At 36.6% G+C, this 21,873-nt stretch overlaps 1 long non-coding RNA gene across 1 annotated transcript; it reads right to left on the bottom strand.

The window, feature by feature from the left end:
- Positions 1 to 219: 219 nt before the first annotated feature.
- On the bottom strand, positions 220 to 21,440 carry LOC119782136. Its single transcript, XR_005280644.1, has 3 exons — positions 21,332 to 21,440; positions 15,852 to 16,068; positions 220 to 328 (listed from the first exon to the last, which is right to left on the bottom strand). It is a non-coding gene; the product is annotated as an uncharacterized LOC119782136 (long non-coding RNA).
- Positions 21,441 to 21,873: the final 433 nt, after the last annotated feature.

Raw genomic sequence — 21,873 nt, 5'->3', positions numbered from 1 at the left:
ACATGACCAGGGGATCAACCAGAGGTTCTATAAGTGTCAGAGCTCAGAACAGGGGAGTTAGTACTCAAGGCAGATAGACAGCAAAAAGCGTTTATTTAAAAACATCGGATATGCAGTGAGCAGCTAGGGCATCTAAGTCAGGAACCTCTGCAGGAAGGAACTACAAGATAGTGACCACATAAATCTGGAGGAGGAAGATTATGAATATGTGAGTCACTAACCTGGTCTTAATGTTGAGCCTGTGCCCTGAGGATAAGGTAGATTCCAAGTGGTCGGCTGTCAGCAAGACTTGGCGAATGCCGCCCAGAGAGTTCCAGACGCCCCAGCCCTGGAGGAAAGAAAACAAGCAGGAGATCAGATCCAGGCAGACGAAGAATAGCAGGATAATCCAGAGGGCAAAGCCAAAGCTGCTGCCAAGGATGTGCTCAGGATTCAGAGCCAGGGGATCAGAAGTCCGAAGAGGTTCTGAAGGCAAATCCAGGTTGGTGACAGGAAGCAGCTCCAAGTTCAGTTAACAGCCAGAATGCAGCAGGAGTCCAAAGACAAATCAGGCAAACAGATAAAATGGGAACAGGCAAGCTCAGAACAGGTCAGGATCAGGTAATCAGAACCACTTACGTAACGCTGGAACAATCTCCCTACTCGTTCTAGAATAATCTGGCACTGATGACTGGTTACAGCACTGGTTAAATAGAAGCAGGTGGACTAGATGAGTTAGGCAGGTGAATTAAATGATTAAAGAGCCAGTCATCAGCACCAAGATCACGACAATGAGGTCTGGCAGCCATTTTTAAATTCAGTTACAATTACCTGCTGGAAACACCGGGATATAATTGAATCCTAGGCTCTGTAATCCTGCTGTAACATGTCGATATTAATCTATCCATTTTTATTATTTTGAGTTTTTGGTTGTTATTTTGTATGTACAATTCAAACTCCAATAAAAACATTTGAACATTTCAAATTGCACCAAATATAGATTGAAGAATTTCTTTTTCTCTTCACTCTGAGCTTGATTTTTTTGTACAAAATTGACAGTTACTTTTTAAATCCACATCTCAAACAGTTCTTCTCAAATTTTTCTAGTAAATACATTTGAATCTGAGATATTACGTACAGTATAAAAGACAGGAAAAACTTCTGATATGCTTAGGAAGTGCTTTTATTTTGACATTTTTAGGTGGAAAGGACTACAACTACAACTAATATGGACAGATTGTTGCATGCACTATCATCTCATTATTCTCCATCATTGGCTAACCAGGTTAATCTTTTCACAGTCAAACATGCAAAGCAAATGCACGCTGGAGCTCACAATACTGCTTGAAATAATAACTGTTTCTAGATTAAACTCTCAGATCAGGCATTCAACTCAAGTCATGAGTCAAAGTAGAGGCTAAATACTTTTTATTTTGCAGCTTAACTGCAACTCAAGTCCGAGTGTAAAACTAGAGCCAGAGTTATGTTACAGGTTTTTTATGCATCTTTTTGTACCATACCTTTTCCTTCCACTAAACTTTCATTTGATTTGCTTCATTACCGTTCTCCGTAAACAGTCTGTGTCTTTTTGGAATCACCTTTTGTGACTTACGTTATTCATGCAAAGTACCAATACCTGTCTGTTGGATAGCACTCTGTTTCATGAATGTGTCATCCCAAAACATTTCTGTCACTTTTCTACTATGAATATATGTTATGATTCTTTTAGCATATCTGAAATATTAAAGGAATTAAACTATTCTTTTAATAAATACAACAACTGGAAATAAATGCTTAGAATATATAACACTGCTTATTATGAATCTGTCATTTTCATTGAGATCGTAATATACCTTTCAATTATATTTATTAAATACTCCCAGTCTACAAAATATGGTTTCTTAAATTCTAAACCTACAAGGAGAAGGAACCAAAAAAAAAAAAAAAAAAAAAAAAAACAGTTGGAATCATTTCTGCTAGAAGTGGAAATACTTAATAAAATTGTGAAAGGCAGCATAGACCCAGATTTCAATGGAACCTTAATAAAATTTGGGGAAACAGTATAAAGATTCCCCAAAAGCTATAAAAACAAATTAAGATATAGATTTTTAACCCCTGAGTCACTGTCACATCTGTGCAAAGACAGGTTTTAAATATTTCCAGTCTTTCCGCATCACCATCTCCTCAGCTTGAACCAATTATTAATGCATTACCTCCATAGTAAATGACTACATCTTGTGGTTTTTAAGATTTGACCCTCTAACAATTGGTGTATTTGCCCAGGGGTTTTCATGACTCTCTTGGGGTTTTAGGACGTGATCTCATCCTGGCTTGTTTGGTCCATACACTGGAAAAAATAGAAATCCAGATAAGTCATTTTATCTTAAAATAAGTGCATTTCTTCTTGGATAAAGGAGGTAAAAGAAACATTTTACCAATGGAACAAGACAATTTACACTTAAAATAAGAAAACACAATTGCATTGTCTTATTTTAGGTGCATATTATCTAATTATCTTATTTGAAGAGTAAAAATACTCATTCCATTGGCAAACTATCTCATTTACCAACTCAAATTAAGGTTATATGCACTTAATTTTATTTATTTCTAGATTGTTTTTCCAGTGCAGTTAATGGATCTTTCCTTTATTAAGAAGGATGCTGTTCTAGCAACAAATAATGTTACAATGCAGACAGGTTGCAGATGCTGACTGTTATGTAGCTCCTTAAAATCCTATTTTTAGCTTGAGTTAAAGTACAAGGGTTGAACCCACACAAAGGTCCTTTAAATATAGTCCCATCAGAGGATTTTGAGGTTTGATGTCATGTTGAGGGTTAAAGGAGAGCCCTCCCTATTTGAAAGGTTTTCTCCAACTCCTGATGGGAAAAAAAACACTTTTTTTCTGAGTTGAACCTTTATGCTACAAAGCAAGTAAAATATGCAAGGGATTAAATACTCAGCAAGAGGAATATACTCATGCCAAACAGCCATAAACACTTGCTGCACTCACTGACACCACCACCTACCCTCCTCTCCACGGCTACTATTACAATCCTAAGGTTTTTCTAAAAGAATGTTAATGCCGTGGAGTCGTGTTCTGGCAGCAAGGTTTACCGTTGTTCTTTTCTTTGCCTTTGTTTGCTTCTCAGGAATCTCAATGTGTCATTAAAGGAGGAAGACTTGGCACTTTTCAGGGAGCCTTTGCTGCTGTCAGATTCCTGTCCTCCAAACCACTCTAATAAATAAGAGCTTGTTGAAAGGTGGCGGCTGCGATAAAGAAGCCACTGCTTTCATTTCGACAGTTAATAGCTTGTAAATACTTCACCATGAGCATATGGCTACTAAGCCAGTTTACACCTGAAGCTGTAAAACATTTTCATAAATTAATTTTATTTTGCAGTTAGAATAGAATAAAATAAAACACTTTGTCCCAATATGGGGAAATTGTGGTGTTTACAGCAGCAAAGGTTATAGTAGAAGTGGTCACACACTGAGCACTTTAGAAAAGTGTAAAAAAAAATACAATATAATACAATCAATAACAGCTGTGGACGTTTTTACAGTAATGGATATGTGGAAAAATACCAGCAACACCAGATCTGTGCAAAAAAAACGTGACTTCTATAAGAAAATTGTAGGCTGTTTTTTAAGTCGGCTGACAATCACTGTGTGGTAACAAGTGGGGCAACATGTTTGCATGATGGCAGTTTAAGCAGAGGCTGGTTACTCACAAAAAGGTGATGATTAATATGGCAGGAAGTGTTACCCCACCAGTGATTTCACAATGAGAAACATGCACTAAAAGCCAAATAGAATAGAATAGATAATCCCTTTATTGTCCCACAGTGGGAAAATTGTGGTGTTACAGCATCAAAAGATTATAGTAGAAGTGGTCACACAATGTGGACCTTAGAAAAGTGTATAAAAATAACAGGTAGGAAATTAAAATAGAGTATTATACTCTAAAGTTTACAATATAAAACTCTGTATTTGGAGCATTAAAAAAAAAACAGCTGTGGGCATTTTTACAGTGATGGAAATGTGAAAAATGGCAGCAACACCAGAGATGTGCAAAAAATGACAACAGCATGTTACAGTATTTAACCGACTAAGACAGAAACTTATCAAAAATTAGCATGAAGGTAACAACTTATTGAGGTTGTTGGGAACAGTGGTGGTTATAAAGTCTTACAGCTGCTGGGAGGAAGGATCTGTGATAACGCTCCCTGGTGCAATTAGGGTGCAGCAGTCTGTCACTGCAGTAGCTTCCCAGTTCAGTAACAGCTTCATGCATGCGGTGTGAGACATTATCCAACAGTTGATCTATATGCAGTTATGTAAATTGGTCTGCCCAAGAACATTTTTGTCCAGGTCTGTTTCACAAGTTTATTTTTTGCACTCGTTCTGTTAAAGTATTTTTTAAAAAGCTGATTTTCATTTTCATAGAAGTTTTATTTATCATTAATTTTGTCAGATTCAAATTATTTTTTCTCTCTTTAAACCAGGGGCACCAATTTTTCCCACATTTGTATATGCTAGCTTCAGCAGTTCAGAACAGCTAGATGATGCTGGAAGTTAGAAAAGAAGCTGCTTAAAATAAATATGAATTTCCACTTCATCAATCAAGGGATTGTTTAGGGTGTTTTTATTGCTTTTTTGCTGCATAGCAATCATGGAAGATATTTATAACACTGAGAAGTCAAATATTAATCAAAGTGTTGTTTTTTTTTTATTTAGATGTGGAACTGTTTGTTTTCCCGCATGCCTTAGGGTAGAAACTGTTTGAGCAAATATTCATTGGAATGCATTATCCCACTGTCAGTCATTTGATAGGGTGTGGAGTAATTACAGGAAAAAAAATAGGACTGCATCCTTCTTTAATAACAGAAGAATTGAAAAGGAAAGCCAAATGCTGGGGGTTTAATTGTCCTCTTTTTCATCCACACCCAATAAAAACTAAAAAAAAATAAAAAATACAAAATGCAACTGATTTATAGTCATCAGTAGAAGACTGGAAAAGAATATGGATGGGTTCATGTCCATTAATCATGCAGATAGTCTTAATCGGCACCGATTATGGTTTCATAGCTATACGCAATAGGTTTTAAAAAGAACTTTGCTAATGTTATGTGTAACAAAGCAGATATGGATTACACCACCTCAGATTTGGCATGCTAAATCTGTAAAAGTGATTGCACTAAATATAATTAAAATAAGATGACTCGCATAATATGTCACTCATAATCACAAGACCACATGTTTACACTTCCTTGATAGAAAAGCCTCTTCATCTGCAAGCAGTTAAAGCAAAAAACAACTAAAGTAGAGAAAGAAATATGTATAAATTCAGGACTCATCATTTTTTTGGAAATCTATCTTTTATTTATTTTTTTTTTAACACGCTCTGCCTTAGTTGCCAAGATCAGTTTGCTTTCTAAAGCTTTATAGTTGCATTCATGTTGTCGTCTCCTGTTTGTGATTTTATGGGCTAACCCATTTTCTATTTCTTATATCCATCCAGTGTCTGGCTCTGTAAGCAAATCCTTCTGCCAAATAGGTTGTTCGTTCATCCTTGCAAAAGTTCTGTGACCCGAATCAAGACGGGTGAATGGAGGCTGGATTAGACAAAAGACCTAAAATCTGGAAAAATTATTACTCATTTTCTTATGTATATAATTTCATGGCAAACTTAAGAATATATTCTAAATAACTATGGAAAATGCTCCCCATCTTGGTGGAAATGCATTCGTTCCATTGCTTTTACAGCAGTGACTGATAGGAATAACTGTGTTAATTGGAGTCCAGTCCAACCACAAATGATCATTTTCAAGTATTAATGCACAAGCAGGTTAAAGCAATTATCTATTCCGTTCTCCTGTAGCTCATTAGAACAGAAGCAAGAAAGTGTTGTCATGTGAAAAAAACTTTGCTCAAGCAAAGGTCTGCATTGCTTAAAGCCCAGTGCTCTGGTTTGGCTGACAGGGAATGTTCCAAATAACTGGGTGTGGAGACGGAGTACCCAGACGACACAAGATAAAAACTCTGAGAAAGGGTCACATGATCTAGTCAGACTGGAATGAGACTAAGATATTTGGAGGAGACGGATGGAAAAAGAAACAATACTTAAGTACAAATATACTTTCCTCAACCATTGAGGTTGCATCAAATTTCAATCATTACATAGTGCGACTTTCAAACATATAGATGCACTGAAAAGTTTTGGATATAATATTAATTTGGCATGGTATTGATACTACAGACCACTTTTCTTTGCATAGTTATACTGTGGTTCAATTTAGATTTCTAGATTCGTTTCACACTAAAACAATAATCCCTTAGACAACCTTAAATATTGTCAAATTGTGTTATATTGGGTTGTTTAAATTGCATTTAATCTCACACTTATTGAACTAGGTCCTGCGATTGTGATGAAAAAGCATTTTCCACATTGAGAGTTTTTCATTTTCATAAAATTGGCATATTGGTATTTTTTTATCCCCATGGCCTTGAAAATATCAAGTAACTAACATTTTCTTGGCTTTTCATATCGAGTTGAAATGTTATGAACATGATAGATCCACCTCCAAAAAGGATCCATTAACCAAAGTCCTGCAAAACATAAAATGCAAACATCAGGTTTTCTGGTTTTATTTTGGAGTCGTGCAGCAAGCATTTATTTGTAGAGCTTTCACTCGGCTACAGCTTTATGAGTTGTAAAAACATTTTCCACTTGTCTTTGTATTGAATTGTGCTATAACATCAAACTCGCCTTGCCTTATCCATGTATGCAGTTGGCCTTTTAAACTCCCTCTTATGTGCAAATTAAATTGGAGTCACAACATTTCACAGAAACATGCACGGTTCAAACAATATTTCTAATCTAAAGTTTGTAAACAACTGAGAGTTTAGATTTAAAAAAAATTTGTTGTTTTCACTTTTCTATGTCATAAATATGTGAAATGAATTGTATGGTATTGGGAAAAGCAGAAAATATTAAAGCAGAATCTCTTTGAAAAATAAAATAATAAGTAATTTAGAATAAGTAATCTAAAAAGTTCCTTGCCTATTCCTCTACATCAGGCATCCCCAAACTCGGTCCTTGAGGGCCGCTGTCCTGCAGGTTTTAGATGTTTCCCTGCTCCAGCACAGCTGATTTACATTGATAGTTGATTAACAGGCTTTTGGTCTACTGCAATCATCATAGTCAGCTGTGCTAAAGCAGGGAAACCTCTAAAACCTGCAGGACAGTGGACCGAGTTTGGGGATGCCTGCTCTACATGATGGCTGACCCATCAGGATTTGTCCCATTTCAAGCCAATTGAAAGAGCATTACTTTGCAAGACTTTTTACATGTTTATTAGCATAAATAAGCCAGATTTTATAACTCAAACTGAGAGGTTCAGTATGCATATATGCATTCATTTGACCTTAACCCTGATATCTCTAAATAATATTACAACCTTGCTTCCAGCAAAACATTGTCCGCCTGAATGTAATCCGATCCAAAGAGGAAGAGAGCAGTTTTATAATCTTAAATGAGCTGATAGAGGCTGTAAAAGACGCAGGACTGACCATTAACATTCACCCACAGCTGGAAAAAATTAGTATACATTGAAATGTTCCAGCTTTAACCACTGGAGAATCTGAGCCATAACTGGAAAATGTATATTCACAGATGCTCTTCGTCCAGTCTGACTGAACTTCTTTACTGAAAAGATGCTAGCCTGTAGATACACAAAGCTGCGTGTACCAAAAAGACCAGAGGCTGTAATTGAAGCAAAACACTACACTTCTACAAAATAAGTGAAGTCAGGGAGGCTAAAAACAAATGCCCGTCATGCTTATTCAAAATAGGGTTCCACCACTGTCTCTGCAGCTACCCTTGTCTAGCTCAAATTGTCTAGCTAATCTAGCTCAACTTTTGTTTCTGGCTCATAAAGGAAACCATTCAGGTGAAAGAAAAGTAGGCTTTATTTTTATTTGAGTGACATCCACACTTTGGTGTGTGCAGCATGAACCTAATCAGGTATTTAAGTCACCAACTCCTTGATCCTGCCTGAGAGATTCAGATTCTCAGAAAGCATCTACAGTCCAAGAACAGTACACCTTGTCCTCACAGTGAGGTCAATTATGTTTTTAAAGTACTAACTTACCACTTTTTGTCTTTTTTCCCCTGATCCTGCAGACGTGTAACGAAACATGTGTTTACACGATCACAGACAATCTGTCAGATTATAAAGCTGAAGGGGAGTTATCAAAATGCCACAATAGCATGAAATGAGAGGGCAGTAAATAACAGACATCAAGCTATGCAGGCTAAAGTGGAAGTCTTTGTAAAGATTGAGGAATGTTGTGCATAGCTCCCACTAAATCCCTCTATGCGCTGTCGACAATCCCACTCTTTTACCCGAATACCTCTCGTCCAAAAGCATAAGACAACAGCACATTCTCATCACACAGTGGTTGGTGTTGGATGGCACTGAAAACGTGGCAAAGGAAAATAAAGGTTTCTATGAAACAAAAGGACTTATTTTACTGGGAAAAAAAGATTAAATATATATATATTTAGATATACAGTAGATTATACCCACATATCCCATTTTTACACTATAAACTCATAAAAGTACAGTATTGCAATGGGTCTCCTTTACTTAGGGATTCATCAGTATCAACTTTTAAAAATGTAATTTAAATCGTAAAATAAGGTCAAACAGGATCATATAAAAGTTGTTCTAAAGTCTAAAGGGTTTTTGAGTGAAGTCTAATCCAACCTGCTAGCAGCTGCTAAACGTATGTCATTATCCCGTTGCTGAGACAATAGAAAGTATCACATTTCTACCCCTGTTGGTTAATAAAGGGCTCTGAAAGGCATTAGGGTGTTTCATGATGGTTATTGTTGCATGTATACCCGCTTTTTGTACTGTATCTTCAAGCAATACTGCAGGGCATTTTATGAGAAAACAGCCTCCTAAAATAAAGGTTTTGCATTTTTGAATTCACCCATAGTCAAATCTAAGTTCCGCCTCACTTAACGCAAGCTCATTGTGATTTACAGCAAACATTGTATCATCAAATGGAAGAAAAACAGAACCAAACACCAAAAATGAAGGGAAACAACAGAAACACTTTTTTATTCCTGTTATATTTTTATTATATACAGTATTTGTGCTTCCCCTCTTATAGTGCCACCCTGGGCAACTGCCTCTGCTGCCCTTTTCAAAAACTGCCACTGCTTGATAGACTACATATCAAAAAAGGTGGTTTATAAATGTATATTCAATAACTGTAAAAAGCTATAGAGGTCAGCCACAGATTATTGTAAATGTGCTTTCTGTAAAAAAAAATGAAGGTGTGTCACTTTTAACAGTTAATCAAATACCCCTTAGAATAAAATATGGCAGGTCTGTATTGCTGACGTCAGTGGTGAAGTCTTTAAGGCCAAATAAAGGCTCAATATATTTCCTGGACTTACCTCCTGGTTCGACTGAACAATGACCAACTTAAAATCACCAATAGAACATTCCTGATATATTGTGGAGGGAAAAGCGAATTGACACACCCAGGAACTAGACCTTGGCACAAAAAATATATGGAAAAAAAAAAAACCTAAGCTCCAGGCCATGGTGGTGGTGGGTGTTTTTTGTTCTTGTTCTACCCAGTGCTTTAATGTAATTTAAGTTAAACCAACAAATCATGCTTAAATTAGATTAGTCACACTGTCGGATTACCTTTACAAGAGTTGGAGTCTTTGGACTGTATTAGGCTCAGCTGTTTCCTGCACAAATGCATGAGTTACTGAACTTTATCAATTTCATGTTATTTAGGAAACTGAATATGTTAATTAAACCGTAAAGCTTTTCCTTTTAAAGGGCAAAACCTTTATCAGAGAAGCTGCCAAAGGCCTTGGTAACTTTGCGGGAGCCTGACTCATATTATTAATTTGCTTCACTAATATCCAGTCAAGCTCTACAGAGGTCTGTTAATGTGTTAATTTTTCAATAAGGTGTGTTGAAGCAGAGATGCATCTAAAAGTTGCAGTACATTGGAAAGTAGTTTGATCTAGAGTCTAGATTAAGTTGTTTCTAAAAGAAAGAAAAATGAGGTCCCCTTCAGTTTGTCAAAATACATTTAGAGGATACAACAATGACATAAAAAATAAACCCTATTCTGCATATAATATGCTATGCTGAGAGAAACCAACGATGCATGGAATAAACAACAACCATTGTGAAACATGGTGGTGGCAGCTTTGTACTGCTTTTCTTTGGCATCCCTGCAGCATATTTAGCATTTTAAAGCCCCTGTTAAAAGGGAGTTTTCCTCTCCACTGTCGCTACATGCATGCTTGGTGTGAGGGATTGCTATCAATGCAATGAGTCGGTGCAATCAGTTGCTTTTCCTTAGATAGTAAACTCTGAAGCAATCTGACTGTATGATCATATTATAATGTGTCTGTGAAGTGCCTTGAAATGACATGTGTTGTGAATTGGTGCTATATAAATAAATTGAATTGAATTAAATTAAGCAGGGAAAGTTGGGTTGGGTTTGGTTCAGTTTGGTTCAGTACAGCCTCCGTTTTTGTGAAAACTCTCCTTGCAGACTTCCCATCCTGTAGTTTGGGCTTTCTTCTTAATTATATAAAAATGTATATGTCACACTTAGCAGGTGAACGCACCGAAAGTCAATCCAGAAGTCAAAATGGTACAATGTTACTGATTTTTTTCAAGTAACTGAAGCTTAAGCATAAATAAACTGAACCACCTGGGATGTTCCTCATCAGCTCCAGACAATCAGCTCAGGGGCCACACGTTCTCTGAGCCCAATAATCTTGAAAGAGCCCCTTCATTTAGCTTTTGGCCCACTCATCCTCTGGCTTACTTCATCACCAGTGTTCGGGCAAGACTACTCTAATTCATTTATAAGTTCTTCATCCAAGCGTATGTTTTACAGCATTCGAGTCTTCTGCCATGACTGAGTGTCAAACAACTTCTTTCGGTTATGGCTTCATCTGCTTCTGTCTCCTTGAACCCCAGTCGGCCTCGGCAGATGACCACTCACACTGAGCCTGGTTCTGCTGGAGGTTTCCTCCTGTTAAAATGGATTTTTCCTCTCCACTGTCGCCACATGAAGGCTCAGTGCAAGGGATTGCAGAGAGCCAATGACTCTATGCAATCAGCTGGTTTTCCTTAGGTATAAATATTTTGAAGAATATGATTGTGTTACCTGTATAAATAAATGTTATATTTTCTAATTCCAACTTTTCTCTGTGTGAGTCTCTCAAGGTCGAACTCTGTTTCTTTTTGTTTTACTTTCTATTAATCTTAACAAATTCTTATGGTGTACTTTGGATTATTTTTCTGATGCATAATTTGCTGAATCATTGGTTTGCGAACTGATGGCTGGTCTTTCTCCATCAGGATCGTCGCTACAGTCAAAATGTACGGTTCCGTCACATAAGGGGAGACTTCCAGGACCTGAAGAAGCAACCTGCCACCGATGCCCCGATGTTTAAATGCAACCATGATGTTATTCCACGATATGACAACTATGGTCTTGTGAGATAGGCTTTGGTTAGGTTTTATTATTGTTGTTGTTTTTCTGTATTGTTTGTGCCTCAGAGCTCCTATCTTGATGTCATTTCACCCAGCCTCTTTGTTATTTAGTCAAAAGCACCTTAACTAATGCAGGGCTTAAGGTGTTGTTTTGGGTCTGTCATATTTTGATTGAGGCATGTGGCATTATTGCCTTTAGATCACAAATGTTAGAGAAGATCTATGTAAAATATTTCTTGAGTCTGGCTTTAAGCGGAAATGGAAATTAAAGCTGAGAAGGTGGTTAATCACAGCCAATTTTTATCTTAAAATTAAAACCCATTGCTTTTTTTCTGTGAGGTTTTCTTTTTAACAAATAAAATAATTGTTTGAAACTATATTTTACGTTTATTCAGCCTATGTTGAATGAAAATCTGGTTGATTTGAAATATTTGCATATGACAGCAGAAAAAGTCTGTTTATCCTCTTTTTGAAAAAACTGATTCTTAAAAAAAAATGTCTTGGTCAAAAATAATGGCAAACAACGCTAATAGTGTAGGTTGTCATCATGAACAATATTAGTCATCCAGTGAGAAATATGCTCATTGGAGCAAAAACCATTGTTGTCATCTCTCTCCTTTTGCTTCAGCAGCTCTTAATCTGAAGCTCCTCCCACATGAGTACACCTGTCATGTCCTCGGAGCCAATTCAGTCATTTCTCAGGACTCCACAGTTAGGTAAGTAAGCAATTCTTTCTTATCTAACAAAGGGTTAGATGTAAACTTTAATCATGTAAAATAAGAAAAGAAAAAAAAAAGAAAAACAGAGCCCACCTGTACATTTTGAGCTTATTTGCTCCTCCCACCTGATGTGGGTATTTATTACTCCTCTAGCCCTGACTGTCTATTTGTTTACTGCCTAGGAGAAATAGAGCCGTATCAGGTTACTACCGGTAGGAGCAACAGAAATATGTGCACGTGTTTCTGTTTTCCTTAAAATGTTTATAATTTAATTGAAATTTAAGAAAAATTCACCATTTCTTTTGGTGGGTAATTTCTTTGAGAGCAGTGTGCCCTCGGCAGTGTATGTTTAGTTGGACATTAATATAGAAAATACTTAATAAAGCATAAAAAAATGCTTTACCTTAGAGTCTAAAGAGTTTCCATAACAGTTTATATGATATAACTTTAATTTTGTTAAAGGTCTTGCTTCACAACCAGGCTTATGCAAAGTGCTGAGTCATGGTGAGAACAAAGATAAATTGCCTGCAGTGTAATTCTTTTATATCCGCATTTCAACCACTTTTTTGAACACCTGCATAGATCACATGTTACAAAACCTTCATGATTAGCCTTTACAGTTTGGCCTAATCTTCTTTTCATCTGGTTGAACAGGTTTTCATCCATGTCTGCTTCACCACACTCACATGTTCACACCAGAAAACCAGATTAGCAGCAGATTTACAATTAAAGAGCTTTACAGCTTAGAACTTTTCTGATACCTTCAGAGTTTGGACTCAAAAATAAAACTTTGTTTAATGAGGGCTTTATGTGGCGATGAAACAAAATGTAAAGAGTGATTGTAAAAATGATTTTTAGATCATCTATGCAGCTCATTATATGGTGAAAAATCAAAAGTGTATCAGCAGGAATTTTACATCCCAGCGTCATGCTTTGGTTTTAAATATATATATATATATATATATATATATATATATATATATATATATATATATATATATATATATATATATATATATATATATATATATATATATTCAATAGCAACTGGAACAGTCAGGTAGATAGAGCGATTCTTAATAAAAACCTGGAAGGAGATTTGTCAAGATATAAAGACTTTAGCTAATATTCATGCTTTTAAATGGCCCAGTTAAGGTCCAGACCCTGAATCCAATTAAAGCCAGGCATACATTGCATGATTTTTTCAATCGTTGCATGCATCTAAAGCTTAAACAATACGACAAAACTCTCTAAAAGTTCACAGCTCACAATGTGCGACCAGACACTCTGATCCGATCTACCTGCTCACACTGTACGTCTAAAAACCATGTCAGACTCAGCTCCGCGGTAAGATGGCGCTACACGGACTCGTCTATCCGGAAGCCAAACGACTAGAAGAGGGAAATTAAGTTCACTAGAGAGAAACGCGTTGCCTTGGCAATTTGTGCAATCGTGTGTGCTGAAAGCTCTAAAAACAAAGGGCGAAGTATTTGGACAAATTCATGGCTGAGCAAACGTGGCTACTACGGTCTGTCAATTTCACTCACACCCCCGCCATGCTTTTTTGTTGTCGTCTGAGAGGAAGAAGAAGAATCCTTGTTTGCGCATGCCCACTGAGTGATTTGCCCATGACGGCCAACTGAAAACATGTTTGATTTTTTCCTGACCTTACGATTCCGACGAGGTGGTCGTGAGTTGCTGATCACCCCTCGTTACAAATTTTTGGGCTGTGCTTTTTTGGCACAGCGGTTAGCATGCATGACCCATGTATGTAGGCCTTAGCCCTCAACATGGCCGACAAGGATTCGAATCCAACCTGTGGTCCTTCGCAGCATTTATCTCCCCCTCTCTCGGACCCCATTTTCTGTTGGTCCTCGGTACAAAAAACGATTCACTAATGCTGTAAAAACCTTTAAAAAAAAAAAAAAGAAGCTCTCAAAATAATATAATCAAATAATACCAAATTACAAATAACTCAAACACTTGTCAGATTGGCATTTAAAGAAGCTAAGGAGTATGATTTAACTTTCACTTCAGAATCATGCACAATCTAATGTTTACAAAAGTAAATGAAACCGTAACCTTTGAAGGTGAAAAGTGTAAAACTTGAAAAGTTTCAAGTGATATGAAACTTTTAAAAGACAAGGCTGTAATTAAAGTCATAGTAGCATTTAATTGGTCACCATGTGTGCGACCTCTCTGTTTTGCCAGCAATATATTCATGTTCACCTAAAGTCCTGTGTCTCCCTGTTTGTGCTGATGCAGACTGATGTCATTTTAGTTGCAGCTCCCGGGGTTTATTCTGAGACTGTGTTTAGCTTATGGGACTTTGTAACGGCTGCCAGAGATGACCACGGATGTTTCCAAGCCTCTCATGCGATTTGACCGCATATGCTGAGGCAGCATCTTAGATTTAGCTTCTTACGTTCAGGAAGTTAAGTTTTGTCACTAGATTGAGGTGGGACTTTCGCTTGTTAAGCAGCCTCCCACTTTTTTTTTTTTTATAAATGGTCTGCTCCTGGCAGAAACATTATAACTGGAAGCCACATTTTGGTCTGATGCTATTTTGTGTTTATGACAGCTGTCTGTTTCATGTGCTAATGTAGTCGTACCAGGCTGGGTGGGACGGTTTAAAGTGTCACTTCCTCAATAGGCTACAGAAGCACAGTTGGATCACACAATTAGACTGACTATGGTTATAACTACTGCAGTGCATTCTCAACATCATCCTTGTTATTTTGTGTTCAGGCCAACTCATTCATGTGGCTTATCTGCATGTGGAGAGGTGGTGTCGACATGTCTGTTATCAAACTGGTCAGTCAACACAGATTCAGGCTTATCTATGTGGAATGGGCAGCGTTGATAGAGGATAATTAATCACAAGGGAAGAATAGCTATAGTGTTGTTTAAAAGTATTTCCCTATTAAATTTCTTCCTCCTTTTCTTTGTCAAAAATGTTTTGGGTCCTACAATTTGTTAATCTTCGAAGAACAAAAATGAATCTTTGAAAAAAAAAAACCCTTCCCAACAAGCCCCGGTTGTAAGGTCATAAATGAACTGTGGTTAAACAAATTTTCGTGAAAGCTGAGCTGCCACACCTGACCTGAAGAACACAGAAATGCTTTGGATTGTACCTGTTTGACAACATGAAGTAAAAGAAGCTTAAAACCTACATGTAGCAGTGTAGCAAAGCCATTTTAAAGCTTTTAGAACCACAAAGGAAGTAAATACGGAAGAGTGGTTAATCTTTGGACACGTGGCCTGCATAAAAGATTAGACAGAGTGCAGATGCACATCGGTTTAGGTCAGGGGTCAGCAAACAGTGGCTTCAGAGCAGCCAGTGGCTTTTTGAACCCTCTACCATGGCTCTAATGGTGGCTAAAAATAATAAATAAGCCAACTAATGCTTTGGAATACATTAAGATAGCAAATACCAGCCTTAGGAGCTTTAAAAGCATTTCAAAAGCATTTATTTAAAACACAGATGATCTGAGTAGCAGCAGCTAAGGCGTCTATAACAGGAACCTCTAAAACAGTGAAACACTGGTTATGGAAAAAGATTATCTGATTGAGGATGAATATGAGCACGTAAGTCACTAACCTGGTTTGACAGTTCAGTCCGTGCACAGAGAAAAAGGGTGATTCTAGCCGGTCGGCTGAACAGATGCAGTGGATTTTGCCAGAGAGTTCAGAGAGCCTAGAAGGCTGCAGAACTGACAGGAGATCAGATCGGAGCTGACGAAGGAAGATGGGAAAATCCACAGGGCAAAGTCAAGAAGCAGATCTAGGTCCAGTCCACAGAAGAATCCAACAGGAGTCTGAAGACAGGCCGGGAAAACTGATCAGACAGGGGCAGTCAGGCTCAAAGGTCCAAATACAGAAACCGATCAGGCAATCAGAACACTATAGAAACACCAGCTAGAGATAATCAGAATAATCTGGCCCTGAAGACTGGATCCAAGCACCTTAAATAGAGGCATGAGCAGATGGATCAGATGAGAGGTATTAAGCAAATGAGCAGAGTTAGACAGGTGAATGGAATGACTAATTAAGCCAGTCATCAGTGCCAAGATCATAACAATGCTTCTTTCTTACCAAATTTTTCATGTTTTGTCTTTTTTTAAAGCTTAAAAGTATATTAAAAAAAAGCTTTTGGTAATATGATATGACACCTAGAAAACCTAGGGATTCAAATATGGCAAAAATAATAAGTAATAATAAGTTGTGTTTTATAAATATTTAATGCTAAATTATTTTTATTAATCACCAATAAGAAACGGAAAGAGGGACAGGAAGAACAGAAAGTATCATTAAAAATTTGCCATAAAAAAACAGTCACACATGATGCAGGGTAGGATGATGCCCAGAGGACTTAATAGACTGACTCATGAATTCTAGCTGTTCGTGACTTTATATTCAATCCTATTTAGGTAATACAGCAGGACAATGATTAGAAAACACTCATCTGAATGGCTAAAATGGCCCAGCTAAAGTCCCAACTTTTATTAGACTGAGATGATGAGCAGGTCCTCAAAATAGGCTCTTTGTTTTCAGAAACCCTTTCAAAAGGGCGGAACACTTTCTTTCTTTTATTAACACAGTTTGTCTTCCCTGATCCCATTTCCAATAAAGATTTCTCCCTCTTAATGATTCAGATCGTTATTTAAAACAATATATTTCATTATAACTGAATAAGTAAAATAAGGAGTCCATTCAATAGTGATTCATCAGTTTATTAATCTTCATGGATGAAAACTAGTTCATAATTTTTTTTTTACATTTCCAAATTTTTATTCTAAACCTTTTTGCTTTCAGGGAAAGCAGCGGAGGGGGTTATTAGTCAGGGTTTTCAGATAATCCTCCCTCGCTTTCTTCTTTTAGGCAATTGCATCTGAGAATGTAAAGATCTAGGAGCTTCAGGCAGATTAGATGGATTAATTACCACACATCTGACATACTGGCTAAAGACCTAACTTCTTCACTCATCCAAATTTTCTTTGAGTCTCTAAAGCACTAGTGGCGATAAACTTTATTCCAGTAAATCAAAGATGTGTTGCTTTTACAATGTGTTGCAAAATTGCCAGTGCTATATAATGGCACATTTATAGAGCATTAGCGAAAAGATTAAAGCTTTTGCTTTAGGGTATGAGTCCTCATGAGTCAACCACGCAGACTTGCACAAGTCCCGTGATATGATGATTTAGACCCCCGACTTAAGGCTCAGTGATCAACAGGAATCCGGCTTTGTTTAGAGCTCTGAAGTCTGCCTAAGAGTCTGGTTCATAACAAGACGAGGCTGGATGAGCGAGGTAGAGACGGGGTCGGACCCACTTCTCTGTGAAAAGATCAGGATGAGCAGGGTCTCAATTAATACGGCTCATTACGCCACCGTCTCTAGGGTTTACTGAGAATTCACAGAGGTAAGTTCAACATGAGGACAAGATTGTTTCTCAGTTTTTAGCTACAAACTGTCATGTTATTTTCTACAGGTGACTTTATCTCATATTACCCAAATTGTTATCTGTTATCTTATTCTTTCTCACAGCTCTTTAGACTTACGAGAGTCTGAGTCTCGAGGAATTTCTACACTGCCTTTTATTGGGTATTTATAGAGCCGCAATGAATTAGCTTGGAATGAATGTGTGTCCCTTTATTACCAACTTTCAGTTTTTATTAGTTTTAACACTAAAGATAAAGATGTGTCACCTGGAATGTGTAAATACCGGACTTTATAATGTCTGAACTTTGTTGCTTTGATCAGTTTTAGTTTTAGTTCCCTTCTATAAAACAAATTATATCTTATTTGCCATTTAAACTTAGATCAGCTGAAAATGCTTACAGTAACTAAAACCAGATTTTATCTATCATCAATTTAAGGCACTTGGTTTTTAATTTTGATTCCTTCCCATGTTTCTTAAAGGTCTATTCTTGTGCTTATAAAGCAGGAAAAGATTTAAACCTAGCACTTTTGAATTTAACTTTAGTATTAGCTCATGATTTATTCAGATAGCCTGCAGTTGGGTTTACATTGTACAGTTACTCATAAATTGTATTATAGTTCCACCTTTATAAGATCCATGGCCATTTTCCACTACTCTCTTGTTTGTCCTTAATATCTCTGAAACAAAGAAATTTGACTTCTATAAGAACATTGTAGGCTTTTTTTTTAAGTCGGCTGACAATCACTGTGTGGTAACCAGTGGGCCGACATGTTTGCATGATGGCAGGTTAAGCAGAGGCTTGTTATTCATAAAAAAGGTGATGATTAATGTGGCAGGAAGTGTTGTGCCAACTGTGATTTCACCATGAGAAACATGCACTAAAAGCCAAATAGAATAGAATAGAAAACCCCTTTATTGTCCCAGAGTGGGAAAATTGTGGTGTTACAGCATCAAAAGGTTATAGTAGAACTGGTCACACCTTAGAAAAGTGTATATAAATAACAGGTAGGAAAATAAAATCAAGTATTATACTCTAAAGTTTACAATATAAAACTCTGTATTTGGAGCATTAAAAAAACAATAACAGCTGTGGACATTTTTACAGTATTGGAAATGTGAAAAATAGCAGCAACACCAGAGATGTGCAAAAAAAATGAGAGCAGCATGTTATTTAACAGACCAAGGTAGAAACTGTGCAAAAATCAGCATGAATGTAGCAACTTATTGAGGTTGTTGGGAAGAGTGGTGGTTATAAAGTCTCACAGCTGCTGGGAGGAAGGATCTGTGATAACACTCCCTGGTGCATTCAGGGTGCAGCAGTCTGTCATTGAAGGAGCTCTCCAGTTCTGCAGCAGCTTCATGCATGGGGGGGGGGTGGACATGATCCAACAGAAATATGCAAAGTCTTTCCGGCTGGAGAAACTATCTGATAGGAAAATAGGAAACTGGTGTAAAATATGTCAGATTTCTTAAATCACAATAATGGTTTTTATTCTGATGCTTTGTGTTTATGTGTCTATTTCCAAAAATAATCATAATTTTTTTATGTAAATAACGTTTAACAGCTAACATGGGCAGTGACAGCCTAGTGGTTAGGGCATTGCGCTTGGAATCCAGAGGTTTTGAGTTCAAACCCCACTTCAACAGACTGCCACTCTGGGTCCCTGAGCAAGACCCTTCACCCCACTCTGGTCCCTGTGCGCCGCACAATGGCAGCCCACTGCTCCCCAAGGGGAATGGGTTAAATGCAGAGAGTTAATTTTATTGCTCTGTACTTGTGACAGTGTAATGACACTTAAAAACATTTTTTTTTTTTTTTTTTTTTAAACATAAAAAATGTCCAGGTACATAAAGTAACTTTTTGTATTTTTCACTATTATTTTTTTTTAAATACCACTCATATTACCAGTTAGCTTTAGCCATAGGGACCCACAAAACTGTCATGTGTTATCTTCTGAAATATAAGTATAATTTATTTAAAAAATAAATTTTAATGAACATCATTATAAAATGTATATCTATGGATTTAATGCATCATTCTGCCTTCTACAAATGAACTTTTTCTTAAATTTAAAACAAGGGTATTCCTATAAAATCCTTGTCTTTCTTTTACTGTAACATGCTTGTTGTTTAAGTTGTTTAACACAGTTAAAACCACTTAACTGTTTACCTACTGAGGATGTGAGAAGCAAACTGAGGAAAGACTTGAGGAATTAGAGCTCTAAAGCTGACCACACCAGGAAGTTTCAATAAGAAAGGGTTCGACTGTATAGGCTTGGTAATATTTGTGTTGGAAGAAGAGTTGGGTTTTTCTTTGTGCTCAGTTTAGAACATTATAAAATCCCAGTGTTTATAAGAATTGTATTTAGAAAGCAGATGATTAAAGCTTTAGGTTAGAGATTCTGGCCAATAATAAATCTGACAACTTTTGCATGTGTACAAACAGGTTTAGCATAATGTAAACAGAGGAAGTAGCTGAGTCTCTTGACTGCGTGCCACTCTCCTGTTACGCTTAAGAGCTTATTCTTTCTGTTGACGTTGCATAATTCCTAAACAAACAGATATTCATGCTGAATAATGGCTAGGAGCGCAGCCACTGCATGACTTTTCTCTGAATTGATGTGTTGTCACAGTGATTCAGCAACTTTTTAACTGCTCAACACATTTAAAGTAACCAATGAGATGGCATAACATAATTTTATCTTCTCACATACTAAAGAGCTTACATCTATTTACATGATTTGTCAAATGATTTATAGCGTATCAGTTCCTTTGGGCTTGCAACCACTTATTTGGACATCTGCAAAAGAGCAGCTGGATTTCAACAGTATTTAGGTCTGCAAATACTTATAACCAAAAACTAATTAGCTAATAGCTCTAACTATTAAGTAGAGAGTAAATGGTCGTATTAATGGACTCACAGATTTTATTCTTAACTTCTTTGCTTCTCTTGCCTGGGTTTAATACAAGCATTTCCACAACATAATACTGCTGCCACCATGTTTCACAGTAGGACATTTAGGATGATTTCCAGCATGGGTTTAGCACCACAGATAGCAAAAGTTCCATTTTAGTCTGGTTACTGGTCCATCACACAGCTTCTAGCAAGCTTTCAAACAGGATGCCTTGCATACCGTCTTCCAGAAAGGCCTAATCCATCCTGGTAACAGATTCTGAGCTGTATATCTGCATTTTCTCTGTTTCTCTGCTTTTTTCTAAACCTCTCCAGCTTTTTTCCAAACTTCTACTGAGGTTAAACTACAAACAGGTGGAAGTAGTTGACTTTGAAGTAAAGCTTGTAAAACTAGATTTCATTTACTGATATAAGGGAATAAAATAATGTAGGCTACACATTTTTAGTTTTTTTTTTATGAATATAAAAAGCATGCTTTATTATCAGCTAAAATCCAAATAAAATGCTTTGTTTTATATATAAATATATATATATATATATATATATATATATATATATATATATATATATATATATATATATATATATATATATATATATATATATATATATATATATATATATATATATATATATATATATATATCATACTATTTATTGTGTCAGAATCTTAGTGTTACTTTAAATCAAGGTAGTCTCATTTCAAACAATGCTCTCTTATCCTACCTTCTGATGCAAACCTGCTCTCTGGAGGTAGGGGCTGGCTCCACATCGCTGTAATTTCCTATTCCCTGAAATATTTCTCTGTGGCCACGGTAATCCCTTGTAGAGATTGTTTATGCACAGGCTTGTTAGCTTGCAGCTGGCAGCCAGGTCAGGTTACAATGAGCCAGTTGGCAGGTGTTTGGTATCTTGTTTTTAACTGCTAAGCCAGGAGTCATACTAAACCTGACACCTGCTTTTCAAATCAACCCTGATCCCAGAACTTAAACAGAGTAATTTTGCTCAGTTATATAGATGCAACCTATATCTACAAGAATTTTATGGTTAAAATTTCTAACCTTTGCAGCTAGAATGAAATTTGGACACGTTTGGTCTAAAGCTGCAACTTTTAAAAAGGTTCTTGATATTTATCCTTATGTATGTAGGCAACTTAAACCTTTGTTGAAAACTTCCAAAATATAATATTACACACTGTTAGACTTGAACATTAGTATGAGTGGTTTTATTTTCCATATTGGCCAAATAATAAATGAGATAGAAATAAA

Source organism: Cyprinodon tularosa, unplaced genomic scaffold (genome assembly GCF_016077235.1).
Source record: "Cyprinodon tularosa strain WSP-4 unplaced genomic scaffold, ASM1607723v1 ctg1, whole genome shotgun sequence".
Lineage (NCBI taxonomy): Eukaryota > Metazoa > Chordata > Actinopteri > Cyprinodontiformes > Cyprinodontidae > Cyprinodon > Cyprinodon tularosa.
The sequence above is the reverse complement of the archived record's forward strand: the minus strand, read 5'-3'. Positions and strand labels throughout refer to the sequence as shown.